The sequence below is a fragment of the Bos grunniens genome, chromosome 21, assembly GCF_055505025.1.
Source record: "Bos grunniens cultivar Pamir isolate PY7600 chromosome 21, Bosgru_T2T1.0, whole genome shotgun sequence".
Lineage (NCBI taxonomy): Eukaryota > Metazoa > Chordata > Mammalia > Artiodactyla > Bovidae > Bos > Bos grunniens.
The window spans coordinates 23,348,955-23,365,861 of NC_141185.1; the positions used below are offsets into that span (position 1 = coordinate 23,348,955).

The window sequence follows — 16,907 nt, forward strand, 5'->3', positions numbered from 1 at the left end:
CCAACACCAGCTCCTGGAGCTTACTCAAACTCATGTCCATCAAGTTTCTGATGCCATCCAACCATCTCATTCTCTGTCGTCTCCTTCTCCTGTCTTCAATCTTGCCCAGCATCAGGGTCCTTTCCAGTGAGTAAGTTCTTTGCATCAGGTGGCCAAGTATTGGAGTTTCAGCTTCAGCATCAGTCCTTCCAATGAATATCAGGACTGATTTCCTTTAGGATGGACTGGTTTGATCTCCTTGCAGTCCAAGGGATTCTCAAAAGTCTTCTCCAACACCAGAGTTCCAAAGCATTAATTCTTTGGTGCCCAGCTTTCTTTATAGTCCAACTCTCACATTCATACATGACCACTGGAAAAACCATAGCCTTGACTAGATGAACCTTTGTTGGCAAAGTAATGTCTCTGCTTTTTAATATGCTGTCTAGGTTGGTCATAACTTTTCTTCCAGGGAGCAAGCATCTTTTAATTTCATGGCTGCAATCACCATCTGCCATGATTTTGGAGCCCCCCAAAATAAAGTTTCTCACTGTTTCCATGGTTTCTCCATCTATTTGCGAAGTAATGGGACCAGATGCCATGATCTTAGTTTTTTGAATGTTGAGTGTTAAGCAGACTTTTTCACTTTCCTCTTTCACTTGCATCAAGAGGCTCTTTAGTTCTTTCACTCTCTGCCATAAGGGTGGTGTCGTCTGCGTGTCTGAGGTTATTGATATTTCTCCTGGCAATCTTGATTCCAGCTTGTGCTTCATCCAGACTGGCATTTTTCATGATGTACTCTACATATAAGTTAAATAAGCAGGGTGACAATATACTTTGGTAGAAATTCTTCCTGTCTATTTGGGCTACATTTTCCCTTTGTGTCAAATTAGGGGAATAGATCAAAGTAATGTTAATAATCTTTTTAAGATTTAATAAAAGACATTCTTATCATAACCTTGCTGTAAAGAATCTCTGTTTTCTAATATGAACAAAAATAAAAGTGTTACCCAATAATTTCTCTTGTCTCACTTTTTTTTTCTGCACTGAAATAATAATTAGGCTATAGCAGAGATTCCCAAGGTGTTTCAAGGGCATTAATAGTTTTGAAACACAGGAAACGATCAACCCAGATAAGCATATGGACACATAAAGACAAATTATAGCTAAATGGAAACTCTGAAAGGCTCCACTACTTAGTACACCTGAATTTGGATAAAATAGAAGGCTAACTTTGAAAGCATTCCTGAGATTGCAAGAAGCCAATGGAAGTCTTTAAGGGTGAAAACAAAAGATAAGAAACAAAGATCACCTGAACAAACAAAAAGACAAATAACACAAAAACAAAACAAAAAATAAAATCAAAACAGCAAAGAGTCCCATACCCTCCAAAAGTCTTCCACCAAATACTCAGAGAACTGAAATTGGAAAGGAGAGCAGTAAATGGTGGGATAAGGAGACTTAGACTGAGGCTTGCTGCAGTATGAGACTGCTAACCTAAAGTTTCTGAATTAGCCAGGATTCTCAGTAGGGGAGTTTACATGATCTCACACTGGTTGTGCCCTAGGCTCCTGGGAGAAGTAAGTGCAAATCTTCTGTATAGGAAAGCAACCTCACTGTTGCCTTTAGGATTCCCACAGATTAAGTCCAATTAGATGTGAGATTATAAGGATCAACCAAGCAGATAAATGGGGGTAGAGGCCCAGGAGGGTCAGGACATTGGCTACATACAGGGGGGAATGAGCACATAAGTGGATGGATTGAGGATAATGGGAATAAAATGTCTTACTTTCGAAGATGGTTGTTATTAATATAAAAAGGGAGAATACAAAGTAAACCTTGTAGCATTGAGTTGGAACTGCAAATATTGATGTGAACTCATGACTTTCTATATTTATATAGATATAGGAATAAATATAAATTAAAACTGTATGTATATAGATAAGTGTGTATACATACACATGCATATATGTGGTTGCTCTGTCCACTTGAGAGTGCCTGAGAGATCTCAGTAGTAAAGAGCACTGTGCTGTGTGCTTAGTTGCTGTCATGTTCGACTCTTTGTGACCCCATGGACTGTAGCCCACCAGGCTCCTCTGTCCATGGGGATGTGCCAGGTAAGAATGCTGGAGTGGGTTGCCATGCCGTCCTCCAGGGGATCTTCCCAACACAGGGATCGAACCCAGGCCTCCCACATTGCAGGCAGATTCTTTATCATCTGAGCCACCAAGTAAAGAGCACACCTAATACCTAAATCTTGGTTTCTAAGTACTGCTCTCCACTAAAAGGAACTAGGGTTTTCTGGAGAAATGGTATATTTTCAGGGCATGGGGCAGGGATAGTATAAGAAAAGATTAGAATGTCTTATATCAAAAAGTAAGGACACACCCAAAGAATAATGGGGACATGTGAAAAGGACATATAACACAGTTTGAAGGGGCTCTCACTGGCCAAATCTGGGACAATTTGAGTGTTAAAATAATGATACTAATGAATTTTATCACATTGAATAGAACAGGAAGCCTGAGTCCTCACTGATATAAATAAATGAATGAATAAATACATAGAGACGAGAGAAAAAAAATTTTATAGTAGAATGCTGACTATTAAGTGTAGAAGAAGTAATGCAATTAGAAAATTATAGCAACCATTATAGTAATAATTTAGTCAAGAAATATCAATATATGTTAAAATTTGACATCATGTGCCTCTGATCTGTTTCCTTGAAGTATGACATATTTAGAATCTGAGTCTTATCATGAGTAAGCATCATAAAAATCACAATTGAAATACAGTCTACAAACTCACCTTTAATCTTAAAAAATGATATATCATAAAGGTCAAGGAAGGACTGAAGAACTGCTTGAGATTGAAGGAGACTGGAGAGAGATAGGAATTAAGTGCATTGTGATCCTTGATTGTCTTCTTTGTTGTAGAGTGCATAACTGGGGCACTTGGAGAAACTACTGGGATCTCTGGGTGAAGTATGTAAGGAAATTCTTTGTACTATTGCTATCCCTTCCTAAATTTGAACTTATTTCAAAATAAAACACTTAAAAAAAATCATGTTAAAAAATCATCAAATGAGGACTGAGAGTCAGTAGTAACAAAAAAAAAGAGACGAATCTACAAAGTATTTAGGCATTTGAATTATAAAGATAAAAATATAAAGTACTGTTATAAAATACTTAAAGAACTAAAAAGTGAAATTTAAGAAGTACATAAGGAAAAAAAGTCTTTCAAAGAACCATTAGGCAGAAGAAGTTTTAGAGGAGAACTAAATTTAACTTGTAAAAATGAAAGAAAAAAAAGTGCTCAATGCACAGGCCAAACAGAAGATGAAAGAGTTTAAAAGGATATTAGTTAGCTGGAAGAAAGAGCTAAATCATCAGAATGTAACTCAAAGAGGATTGAGAGTAGAATTGAGAAGTTAAGAGATTTGGAGAATGCAATGCCAAGGTCCCCTATACATTTAATAGAATCTCCAGATGATAGAGGAGCAGCAGTAGTTTTTTAAAAAAAGTAATATTTAAAATAATATTTAGATAGCATCACTGACCCAATGGACATGAACTTGAGCAAACTCCAGAAGGTAGTGGAGGACAGAGGAGCCTGGAGTTGTACAGTCCATTAAGTTGCAAAGAATTGGACACAGCTTAGTGACTCAACAACAACAATATTTAAAACATGAAATACATTACAAATAAAGGTTGGCAGTACTGTATACCAAGCAGAAAAAAATTTTAAGTCTATGCGTGGACATATCAATAAAACTACTAAACACCAAAGAGAAAGAGAAGAATTTACAAACAACCATAGAGAAAAGACAAATCATCTAAAAAGAAAGTTAGATAACAGTAGATTTCTCAATAGCAACAATGGAAGCCAAGAAATAGTAGAATAACATTTTTATAGTGTTGTTGTGTTTGGAGATAAGGCCTTTAAAGAGGGAATTAAGTTAAAATTACGTCTTTAGAATGGACCCTAATCCAAACTGTCTGGTGTGCTTATATGAAGAGGGCACTGAAGCATACAAAAGACACCAGGGGTGCATATATATACACACATAGGGACAACCGTGTGAGGGCAAAACAGCCAGAAAGTAGCCATCTATCAGACAAGGAGAGACACTTCAGGAGACAGAGACATTGCCAGGACCTTGACTTTGGACTACAAGCCTCTAGAACTGTGAGGTAATATTGATTGATGCATTTGTGTTGCTTAAGCAACCTGTTGTTGGGCATTTTGTTATGGTAACTCTGGAAAATTAATAGAGTTAGTCTTCCCATTTATCAAAAGCAGTGTTAGGCAATGTCATTCTTTCACCTCTCTTTGAGCTTGAACTATAGGTAAATGGGATCATTTCCACAGGACAAGTCACAATTGGGCATAGGCAAGCATAGTTTCTTTTAATATATAAGGATAGTCATCCTCATGCATGTTTTAACTCCATAGTCATCACTTGTTTGTGTAGGAGTTAAAATGCCTGGGTAGCATTTTAATTCTTACCCAGTTAAAATGCCTAGGTAAGACCCAGAGATAAAAGGAAATTTTAAAATGTGACAGTACCTTCCTTTGGGGGGCACATTATGTCATACTTTTTAGTTGGCATACTGTTTAGTTTCTATCTTTAAAACAATATTGTAAGCAATTTCACATAATACCAGTCATTGTAGTTCCTTGTTTACACCATGGTCCCTTAAATAGCCTTGTTGAGGTAGATAAAAAAAGAGATAATATTACAGAATCCAATTAATTTTGCCACTTTTCTGAGATTACTTGGAATGTATTACCCTTAAGTATATGGGATTAGAAAGACAGAGGTAATATAAACCTATGAGGATAGGGTTTTTTGTCTGTTTTGTTTACTGCTTTATATTAGCACCTATGCCAGCTGTGGAAAATTCTGAAAGAGATGGGAATACCAGACCACCTGATCTACCTCTTGAGAAATTTGTATGCAGGTCAGGAAGCAACAGTTAGAACTGGACATGGAACAACAGGAGTACATCAAGGCTGTATATTGTCACCCTGCTTATTTAACCTCTATGCAGAGTACATCATGAGAAACGCTGGACTGGAAGAAACACAAGCTGGAATCAAGATTGCTGGGAGAAATATCAATAACCTCAGATATGGAGATGACACCACCCTTATGGCAGAAAGTGAAGAGGAACTAAAAAGCCTCTTGATGAAAGTGAAAGTGGAGAGTGAAAAAGTTGCCTTAAAGCTCAACATTCAGAAAACGAAGATCATGGCATCCGGTCCCATCACTTCATGGGAAATAGATGGGGAAACAGTGTCAGACTTTATTTTTTTGGGCTCCAAAATCACTGCAGATGGTACCTGCAGCCATAAAATTAAAAGACGCTTATTCCTTGAAAGGAAAATTATGACCAACCTAGACAGCATATTCAAAAGCAGAGACATTACTTTGCCAACGAAGGTCCATCTAGTCAAGGCTATGGTTTTTGCTGTGGTCATGTATGGATGTGAGAGTTGGACTGTGAAGAAGGCTGAGCGCTGAAGAATTGATGCTTTGAAACTCTGGTGTTGGAGAAGACTCTTGAGAGTTCCTTGGACTACAAGGAGATCCAACCAGTCCATTCTGAAGGAGATCAGCCCTGGGATTTCTTTGGAAGGAATGATGCTAAAGCTGAAACTCCAGTACTTTAGCCACCTCATGCGAAGAGTTGACTCCTTGGAAAAGACTCTGATGCTAGGAGGGATTGGGGGCAGGAGGAGAAGGGGACGACAGAGGATGAGATGGCTGGATGGCATCACTGACTCAATGGACATGAGTCTGGGTGAACTCCGGGAGTTGGTGATGGACAGGGAGGCCTGGCGTGCTGCGATTCATGGGGTCGCAAAGAGTCGGACACGACTGAGCAACTGAACTGACTGATGGCAATGCCTGTAGTATAGTAGGCACACCAAAATATTTGTAAAATAAATAAATTAGAGCCATACCAAGCAGACTATGTTTTTTTCTTCCAATGTCTAATTTTAGATTAAAAATAAGGGAAAGATGCAAAGTTATGAAAGTGAAACTGGCAATACAGACTATTCACTAAAAATCACTCAATAAGTATAAGCCATCTAGAAGACTAGGTTTCAGAGTCTTATATTCAAGACTTTTAACTATCAACTGAAGAGCAAAATATCTTTCTTTTTAAAACTTTATAGATATTAAAGTAAGGATATTTAATATCAGATATTTATTTTGGAGCATATTCAGCCATACTTTATGATGGTTATTAGCCTTTCCTTTGGCCTATTTTGAAGAAAATTCAAAAGGAATTAATGTCTTTAATGCAGGCTTGGAAAAGTAAACAAAATATGTTTCCTTAAATATCTGTGTGTGTGTGCTCAGTTTTGTCCGACTTTTTGGGACCCATGTACTGTACCCTGCCGGGCTCCTATCTCTGTCCATGGAATTTTCCAGGCAAGAATACTTGCTGCTGCTGCTGCTGCTAAGTCGGTTCAGTTGTGTCCGACTCTGTGCGACCCCATAGACAGCAGCCCACCAGGCTCCCCCATCCCTGGGATCCTCCAGGCAAGAACATTGGAGTGAGTTGCCATTTCCTTCTCCAATGCATGAAAGTGAAAAGTGAAAATGAAGCCAGCCGCTCAGTCGTTTCTGAATCTTAGTGACCCCAGGAACTGCAGCCTACCAGGCTCCTCCATCCATGGGATTTTCCAGGCAAGAGTTCTGGAGTGGGGTGCCATTTAATTTTCCAAGGGATCTTCTTGACCTAGGGATTGAACCTGCATCACTTGTGTCTCCTGCATTGGCAGGCAGATTCTTTACCACTGCGCCACCTGGGAAGTTCTTCCTTAAATAAGCGGAATGCTATTTAGTAAACTATATCTATATTAATCAATTTAAAATATCAATCTACTTTAAAATGTGCTAGACTCTAATGCCATTATTCATGTATTCCTGTGCTTTGTTTGTGTGTTAGCTTTTCCCCCCATGCTTCTTTTTAAAATTTTACTTTTCGTTTCATGTGTGCAAGCCCAACAAGATGAAAATAGAGTTACTGTGTTGTGATATTTGAGTAACATTTTCCTATTTTGGGACACTGGAAGTTTATTCACTCAGGAGTATTCACACTAAGGATGATACTATGAATAATACACAAAGAATAATTTAAATTCTTAAATGAGTCACGCTTTCTGTGATGTGTAATTATATGTTTGTGTGATATGTGATGTATATTTTTTTTGTTTTTTTCCTTTTGGCCCTATCTCAGAGCATGTGGGATCTTAGTTCCATGATCAGGGATGGAACACATGCCTCCTGCAGTCAAAGTTGGGCTCTTAACCACTGGACTGCCGAGGAAGTCCCTGTGATGGTATATTTTAAGAGATCTTCCTATATGATATACAGTCTTTAAAAATGAGTTTAAAAGATTCCAAAATCAGTTCTAAGTTCAATTGGTGTTGAACTTTTACTGTTTTCTATAAGCACTAAGATTACATAATGTTGACAGTAAGACATTCTCCATGTTTTACAAGCACTTTTCAGAATATTTGACTGTACTCTAAAAAGCACAAAATCATAAAGGTGGTCAGTAGAAAACGCAGAGTGTTGTTTTGTTGATTTTATTATTTAGTCGCTAAGTTGTACCTGACTCTTGTGACCCCATGGACTGTAGCCCGCCAGGCTCCTTTGTTCATGTGATTTCCCAGACAAGAATACTGGAGGGGGTTGCCATTTCCTTCTCCAGGGTATCTTCCCGACCCAGGGATGGAACTTGCATCTCCTGCCTTAGCAGGCGGATTCTTTATCTCTGAGCCACCACCAGGGAAGCCCCAGGGTGTTCTTTACCTGACACCAAAACAATTGTTCAGTTCATGAAAAATGCAAAGAGTAAATTCAATTATAAAGAAGCCTGTTAGGTATTAAGTGAAGTAAATACTTAGCTCCGGAGAAGGCAATGGCAACCCACTCCAGTACTCTTGCCTAGAAAATCCCATGGATGGAGGAGCCTGGTAGTCTGCAGTCCATGGGGTCGCTAAGAATCGGACACGACTGAGCGACTTCACTTTCACTTTTCACTTTCATGCACTGGAGAAGGAAATGGCAACCCACTCCAGTGTTCTTGCCTGGAGAATCCCAGGGACGGTGGAGCCTGGTGGTCTGCCGTCTATGGGGTTGCACAGTTGGACATGACTGACGTGACTTAGCGTGACTTAGCAAATACTTAGCTCAGAATTTTTTTCTTTATAAGTAGTTATTTTTCACTCTATATACCCAGCATGCTGCTGCTGCTGCTGCTAAGTCACTTCAGTCATGTCCGACTCTGTGCGACACCATGTTCTTGTTCCAGGTCATTGGAGTGGGGTGGGGTGCCATTGCTGTCTCCGATCTATCCAGCATACACTTTAGTAAATAAATAGAAGGTAAAGAATAACCCCTTCTTCTGGGATGGTCTCATCCTTCAAGCCAGAAAGAAATGTCAGTGACCTTCCAATTGCTCCATAGATAACTACTGTGGGGTTAAAGCACTGGACTAGATCTCCTTGCAGGGTCCTCTTGTCCATGGGATTATCCCAGCAAAAATACTGGAGTGGATTGCCATTTCTTTCTCCAGGGTTTCTTCCTGGCCCAGGGATCCAGTCTGTGTCTCCTGCAGCTCCTGCATTGGCAGATGGATTCTTGACCATTGAATCACCTGGGAAGCCCATAGAGTAGGCCTGGAAGGAATATAATCAGAGCATACACTGTCTCTGCTGACCAGGATAGAGGCTATTTTTGAAAAGGAAATCTCATTGTTTAATGGAGAAATAGTTTCCAGGCCACAGGTTAGAATTTTTGCTTTCTTTATTGAATCACTGTAGCCTTCAGTTCAGTCAGTTCAGTCACTCAGTTGTGTCGGACTCTTTGCAACCCCATGGACTGCAGCACGCCAGGCCTCCCTGTCCATCACCAACTCCTGGAGTTTACTCAAACTTATGTCTGTGGCCTTAGAGCTTGCTGGATTATAGGTTTGCGTAAGCAAGTTTTAAAAAGTACTACCTTGGCAGGTTTTCAGATTATCTCACCATCTCCTGTATTAATTTTTACTGAAATTTTTGGTTGATTGTTTTCCAAAATAGTAATATAAGCTCTAAGGTAAAAGACTCCATATTCTACTTAGTTTGAATACCTCAGAGGACCAGGTGCTTGGCAAATTTTGGGGTTTTGAGGGTACCAGAATCATGATGTCTAACCTGGTAATGGCATAGTGCCGTCTTATGGGAAACGGTCTTTTAAAGACTAAGAATAGCTGCTTAATAGCAGTGACCACTAAGTTAGCTAACAAAGTGAGGATCCTAGCAATGTTGATGAATGGCTTAGGCACTGACATCATCTAACTCTCTGGGAAAGGGACATTCACTTCCAGTCTAGTGGAGAATAACTAAGGAAATGATGTACAATACACAAAACTCAATCTTTCAAGCCAAATAATTGTAATATTCTAGAGCATATTGCAAAGAAATAGAGGAACAATAGAATGGGAAAGACTAGAGATCTGTTCAAGAAAATTAGATATTCCAAGGGAACTTTTCATGCAAAGATGGGCACAATAAAGGACAGAAATGGTAGGGACCTAACAGAAGCAGAAGATATTAAGGAAAGATATAAGCATCTGAATGAACAGTTCCAAAGAATAGCAAGAATAGATAAGAAAGCCTTCTTCAGTGATCAATGCAAAGAAATAGAGGAAAACAACAGAATGGGAAAGACGAGAGATCTCTTCAAGAAAATGAGAGATACCAAGGGAACATTTCATGCAAAGATGGGCTCGATAGAGGACAGAAATGGTATGCACCTAACAGAAGCAGAAGATATTAAGAAGAGGTGGCAAGAATACACAGAAGAACTGTACAAAAAAGATCTTCACGACCCAGATAATCACGATGGTGTGATCACTGACCTAGAGCCAGACATCCTGGAATGTGAAGTCAAGTGGGCCTTAGAAAGCATCACTGCGAACAAAGCTAGTGGAGGTGATGGAATTCCAGTTGAGCTGTTTCAAATCCTGAAGGATGATGCTGTGAAAGTACTGCGTTCAATATGCCAGCAAATTTGGAAAAGTCAGCAGTGGCCACAGGACTGGAAAAGGTCAGTTTTCATTCCAATCCCAAAGAAAGGCAATGCCAAAGAATATTCAAACTACTGCACAATTGCACTCATCTCACGTGCTAGTAAAGTAATGCTCAAAATTCTCCAAGCCAGGCTTCAACAGTACATGAACCATGAACTTCCAGATGTTCAAGCTTGATTTAGGAAGACAGAATAACCAGAGATCAAATTGCCAACATTCATTGGATCACTGAAAAAGCAAAAGAGTTCCAGAAAATTGTCTACTTCTGCTTTATTGACTACCCCAAAGCCTTTGACTGTGTGGATCACAACAAACTGTGGAAAATTCTTAAAGAGATGGGAATACCAGACCACCTGACCTGCCTCCTGAGAAATCTGTATGTAGGTCAAGAAGCAACAGTTAGAACTGACATGGAACAACAGACTGGTTTCAAATTGGTAAAGGAATACGTCAAGGCTGTATTTTGTCACCCTGCTTATTTAACTTCTATGCAGAATACATCATGAGAAATGCTGGGCTGGATAAAGCACAAGCTGGGATCAAGATTGTGGGGAGAAATATCAATAACCTCAGATATGCAGAGGTGTGTGTGTACATATATATATATATATATATATAAAATAAATATCAAAAAAATAATATATCTATCCTGGGATGGGCAGATGAGGGAGGGAGGTGTGTATGGGGCCCCTTACTCTTCCTGTTCCTCAGACCAGCGGGAAGGGGGGAGATGTCCTGAGGTCTTCCTCTTCCCCATGGCTCCCGCTTTTGGTCCCAGCTCCTGTCCAAGGGCACAGCACCCCGTGCTGGTGGTCAGGAGAGACACCCAGGGAGAGGAGAGGCAGGGCGGGATCTGTCAGAGGAGGAGGGCGCCTCAGCCCCTTGACTGGTGGTGGTGGGGTGGTCAGAAGGGCTTGGTGGAGCTCCAGCAACAGTACTGGGGTAGCCCCCCCTTCTTGGGGGAGAGGGAGCAGAGCGGGCTTCTTTAGCGGGTCCCTCAAAGCCCTCCTCCCCCGTTCACATGGTTAACGTTATTTTTAAACCCAAGGTCAGGAAAGAAGAATCCAAAAAGCAATATTTCTCATCACATGCCAAAAAACGGGATGGAGAGAAGGAGCAGCAGGCCTAGGCCCCTCCAGCTGTCCCTTGGGGGTCCCCCCTGCCCACCTCAGTATGGTGCTGGGTAGAGGGGATACCTGGATTCTCACCTTCAAAAATAGGGGCAACCCCAGCTTCTAGACAGAGGCCCTTTTATTTTTTATTCTGATTAGCCATTTTAAACCAACAAGGAATAAAAAGAAATCCTGATCTAACCAAAAAAAAAAAACACACACCACCCTTATGGCAGAAAGAGAAGAAGAACTAAAGAGCCTCTTGATGAAAGTGAAAGAGGAGAATAAAAAATTTGGCTTAAAACTCAACATTGAGAAAACTAAAATCAGGTCCCATCACTTCATGGGAAATAGATGGGGAAACAGTGGAAACAGTGACAGACTTTATTTTGGGGGGCTCCAAAATCACTGCAGATGGTGACTGTAGCCATGAAATTAAAAGACCTTTGCTCCTTGGAAGAAAAGTTATGACCAACCTAGACAGCATATTAAAAAGCAGAGACATGACTTTCCAACAGAGGTCCATCTAGTCAAAGCTATGGTTTTTCCAGTAGTCACGTATGGATGTGAGAGTTGGACTATAAAGAAAGCTGAGCACTAAAGAATTGATATTTTTGAACTGTGGTTTTGGAGAGGACTCTTGAGAGTCCCTTGGACTGCAAGGAGATCCAACCAGTCCATCCTAGAGGAAATCAGTCCTGATATTCATTGGAAGGACTGATGCTGAAGCTGAAACTCCAATACTTTGGCCACCTGATACGAAGAACTGACTCATTTGAAAAGACCCAGATGCTGGGCAAGATTGAAGGCGGGAAGAGAAGGGGACAACAGAGGATGAGATGGTTGGATGGCACCACCGACTCAATGGACATGAGTTTGGGTAAACTCCGGGAGTTGGTGACAGATAGGGAGGCCTGGTGTGCTGCAGTGCATGGGGTCGCAAAGAGTCAGACACAACTGATGACCCAACTGAAATGAACTGAGAGTGTACTGTAAGAGGGGGGTATTATATTTTATAATTTTATATTACATTAGATTTTATACTGTATTTTGGGGCATGAGCATCATCATGAAATATAATTTATTTATTTACGTATATGGATGAAAAATGCTGCCTGCTCTACCAGTAAAGAATCAGACACAATTGAGCAACTGACACACAGGTATCAGTAAACACAGGATGTTGTAGCCTTTAAGCCTTCGGCCATTGCAGCCACCCCCGCTGTGCACCCTTAGGGGATTCAGGATCAGATACAGGGCGGTAGATAGTTATGGTGCTTGTCTAAGGAAAGATTTCGATCAGCTCAGACTCTTTCATCCTCCCAAACTTACAAAAGCACTAAATTCATGAACTTGAGATGTCTTGTTTTCTTTAATTAATAGTAATCTTTTGATATTCTGACTACCTGGTTTTTTATTGCAAAACTTTTCTGTATCCTAGGCTTCTCCCTTCTCTCTTCAGAGCAGTCCCTCAGAGCTATCTGAGAAGCTGTCTTCCAGATTTAAGTTCTTAGTTTTGTCTGCCAAATAAAACATAATTCTCAACTTTTAGGTTGTGCATTTTTTTTCAGTTGACATATACAGGTATTTTTTCATATACATGTATGTTCATTGATTATTTACATACAGATTAAATATTATCCATCTAAACTGTCATATTAGAATTGTTGCTGCAGTTCTGCCACTGCTCAAAAAGATTTGTTATACTCTTGGAGTCGGGTTGAGTCACAGAAGACAACTAATCACTCATATAATACTTTACAAGCACACCTTGATTTTAACCAAATGGTAGCCAGCTTGACCATGTTATTGCCCATCATTGCCTCCAAATTTGAATATTTACAAAATCCAAATTAATTCCCAAAATAAAAACTTTATGACCACTGGGGTGAATTGAAAAATTAAAAAGGAGAAGGAGATAAAAAGTTTTGAAAACATTCCCAAGAGAACTCTTAAAGTGCCCTGTGCAAAGGGAACGTTCATGATATGCATTTGCCTTAAGAAGACAACATCTTTGAAGGAGACAAAATCTATTTTACATTTTGAAAATTAAATATTACCTTTATCTTTAATGTCTTCTATCCCTCTTTGGGAATGATGTGTGATATAAGTAATACTGTCGTATGCTGCTGCTGCCGTATAATTGATGGTATCTAAGAAAACAAACTTTATTAAAAGATCCCACTTGCATTAGAACATATAGAAAATCATTTTGTTTTAACATTTTCCTCCAAAAGCTGTCTTGCTGTAAGAGAGGAGAGCTATCAATAAATATTCTCTTTTCTCAAGAATTTGGGAGGAGGCGGAGAAGGCAATGGCACCCCACTCCAGCACTCTTGCCTGGCAAATCCTGTGGACGGAGGAGCCTGGTAGGCTGCAGTCACGGGGTCACGAAGAGTGGGACACGACTGAGTGACTTCACTTTCACTTTTCACTTTCATGCATTGGAGAAGGACATGGCAACCCACTCCAGTGTTCTTGCCTAGAGAATCTCAGGGATGGCAGAGCCTGGTGGGCTGCCGTCTATGGGGTTGCACAGAGTCGGACACGACTGAAGCAACTTAGCAGCAGCAGCAGCAGTGATAGCTATTCTAGACTTTAAGGTCCCCACCGGGGTCTAGACTTTAAGGTGTTTATGTTTCATTTTTAGGGAGAATATATTATTTCCAGTGGTTTTATTATATAGCAGACATTTTCAGTAAGCCCTCTCCTGGAAATCTTTTTTTTTTTTTTAATTTATCTAAGCACTTAGCATTTACCATATGCCAGTAGGTCTGCAGAGGAATGAAAATAAGACTGAATCCTCCTTCTCTGATCAGTCAAAATGCCTTATTTAAATCAAGAAAAAGAAGAGAAAATGTTCATTTAAAAATGAGCCAAATCTTCTCCTCCCCAAATGACAAAACCCAAACCTAAACTGTTGAGGAGAGATTAGGCAATCAATCACTAGGTCAGAAAAATAAACTAAGGAAAGAGAATGGAACAAATACTTAAATGAAAGTAGAAAAAAATCGGTGCCTTGAAAGCTAAGTCCTAAATACAAAAGTGTTACATGTTTGAGACGAAATACAGGTCATGTAAACATTTTGTCCTCCATGTGCACAAAGGGAAAATTTACGATTTTGAAAAATTGTGGATAGCATTGAGTCCCAAGTACATGTGATCTGGTAAACAATTTGAGCAGCTGCATGATGATTAGCTGCTGGGGAAATGGTGTGCAGGGACTTGCATCCAGCAGGGAGGCAGGAAGAGACGACTGGTGCTTTTCACGCAAGGCTCTCAAAGCAAGACGATGAACTCGACTAGGTAGCAGGTGTGGCCACAAAGCAAGGGGAGCACACCTGAGGTGCAAATCCTCAATGAAACTTGCTTCCTCCTGAAGCTGAGCCTCCTCTGTCCCACCTGGTGCCTGGCAAGTGACTCAGCAATTTCCAAGAGTCCTGGTTTGAATCAGCCTCACCCTGAGGGTGAGGTCCCTCTGGAGCTTGGGCTAGCAGGAGAGGTAAGATGCAAATCCTCTCACCATATCCTGACCCTACTTTTCACGGGCACTTTGCATTTGACTTTTTTTTTTTTTTTTCATCTACAGGCCATGGCTTGTTCTTAAGGAGCCGCTAGTCATTTAATTTCAGTGATGCCTAAAATGTGGGCTAAACAAAATCAAATGATATTGTAGGCAACAGCAGAGAGAAGTCTGGGGGGTAGCTGTGTAGCTATGAGCCTTGTAAAGATACTCTAAATAGGTTAGGGTTTGCCACTGAAGTTCCTCAGGGCCCTGGGGGACATTGCAGCCACTCCTTGCCCAATACTGATCTCACTTTTAGATGTTCTCATATGACATTTACACAAGGGGGCCCCCACCACTTGTTGGGGACCTGCCTACTATCATTTCATGGGCTCCATGCGTGTTCCTTCTCTCCTGTGCTGCACGATTGGTGGTCTGCTGTAACTGCGCAGATGTTCTCCTGTGCTATTTCATGATTATTTTTCAAGTGGCCTCTTAGTCAAAGGATGGCAGGTCAGCACATGAAAACATCTGCTCTTACCATTTTTCTAAGCAAACAGCAGATGGCATTGCTGCTGTCCTTTTGATCTGGAGCAAAAATTCCCAAGGCTAAGGTGCTGGTTTACACTGACACTGCCTGGTAAGGGACTGCCCAACGGTCTACCTCCCCCAACAGTAGCACTGCCTTCAGCTGTCTTCTCTGCAACAGTTCTATTTAGTTTATTTCTTCCTGGGACTCTACTTCAGCAGGCTGTCTTAATCTTTGATTCTTCTTCCTGTGATTGTTGCCTGATCACCTCACTGGTATCAGCCACGGTCCCCAGGTTTCTTCCCGTTTGTCACCTGTTGGGGTTCTACTCCTGTTGCCAGTGAGGAGATAGTCTGGATCCCCTCAGGATTTGGACACTGGATATGTATGTGCCATGGACCAAACAAGGTTATCTGGGAAATCAGTTCAGTTGCTCAGTCGTGTCTGACTCTTTGCGACCCCTTGGACCGCAGCATGCCAGGCTTCCCTGTCTATCATCAAGCTTGCTCAAACTCATGACCATTAAGTCTCTGATGCCATCCAACCATCTCATCCTCTGTCGTCCCCTTCTCCTCCTGCCTTCAATCTTTCCCAGCATCAGGGTCTTTTCTAGTGAGTCAGTTCTTCGCATCAGGTGGCCAAAGTACTGGCCAAAGTATCTGGGAAATAGCTGAACCTAAAACACCTAAGCTTTTTCTAGGTGTTTGTTAAGCCAAACAGACCATCTTAAAATTACATTTTTAACAGTTGGACTTGTAAAACTTTAATGTATATGTTCCTTTAAGTTTGTAACCCATTGAAGAACTGTTATCTTTACAGTGCAAAGATACAAAAGAAATTTCTTCAACTTTATTTTCTAGATTGAATGCTAATATGTTGGAAGAAAACAACCTTGTACTTTTTCCTTATTAAATTGGATTTTCAATATATATTTCATTGTAATATAACCTTAAGTCATCTGCTTCCTCATTCTCTAGCACCTTTCTTTGGCAGGGGTGTTTCTTCTTTGATGTCATCAGTCAAGTTCTTTATGTATGTCTTTACTTCTTCTTCCTAATCTTTTATATCCTGCCAAGAGTTCCGGGAAGCTTCGATTTCCTCATCTGTAAAATGGGGATAATTAAAGTATTTTCCTTATAGAATTATGAGGATTAGATGAGATAATGTACGCCTAGAGAGTGCTTTCAAAGTGGCACTCGTCATCATCTTCATCATCAGTACATCATTAGTAGGTCAAGGTGTCAGAAGACTCAGCTTGAGCGTTTCCTTGCTGAAATGTTGGGCACTCTTATTATCTCTTTTTTCTCAGTGTAGGAGCCCATTTGATTGCCTTTTACTACTTGATATCTTATGTATTCCAGCTCTGCATTAATTGTTTTATATCTCTAGAGAACTATACTCAGATACAGTTCTTGAGCTGTTTTTGGTCGTATTTGATATAAATATTTATAGCTTTTTGAGTTAAGCATCCCCAGGCTTATATTATAATTTTAACATGGTATAGTAATTATCACATTTAAAGATTTATTTTGATCTTTGCCTTTGGTTGTTCACAAAAGAAAAAACTACAGTCGCACGGTTAAACCCTCACAGAGAGAGTGAAATATATTGAAACATGCTGAAGAGGGATCCCATGCCTTTCCATCTATTTCCAGTTTGCTACTTTCTCCTCAGAGTTCCACCCTCTC

General features: G+C 40.3%; 1 protein-coding gene across 10 annotated transcripts in view; it reads left to right on the forward strand.

Annotated features, from left to right (window-relative positions):
* The window catches only part of SLC25A21 (solute carrier family 25 member 21), a 528,802-nt gene that overhangs the window by 186,648 nt on the left and 325,247 nt on the right, over window positions 1-16,907 (forward strand). For 2 of the 10 annotated variants that reach the window (XM_086363517.1, XM_086363522.1), the window contains exon 1: window positions 1-14,687. This exon is cut by the window's left edge and continues 20,987 nt beyond it. The exons of the other annotated variants lie outside the window; for them this stretch is intronic. The gene's annotated coding sequence lies outside the window, so the exon portion shown is untranslated. The remainder of the gene's footprint in view (window positions 14,688-16,907) is intronic. 10 annotated transcript variants of the gene reach the window in all.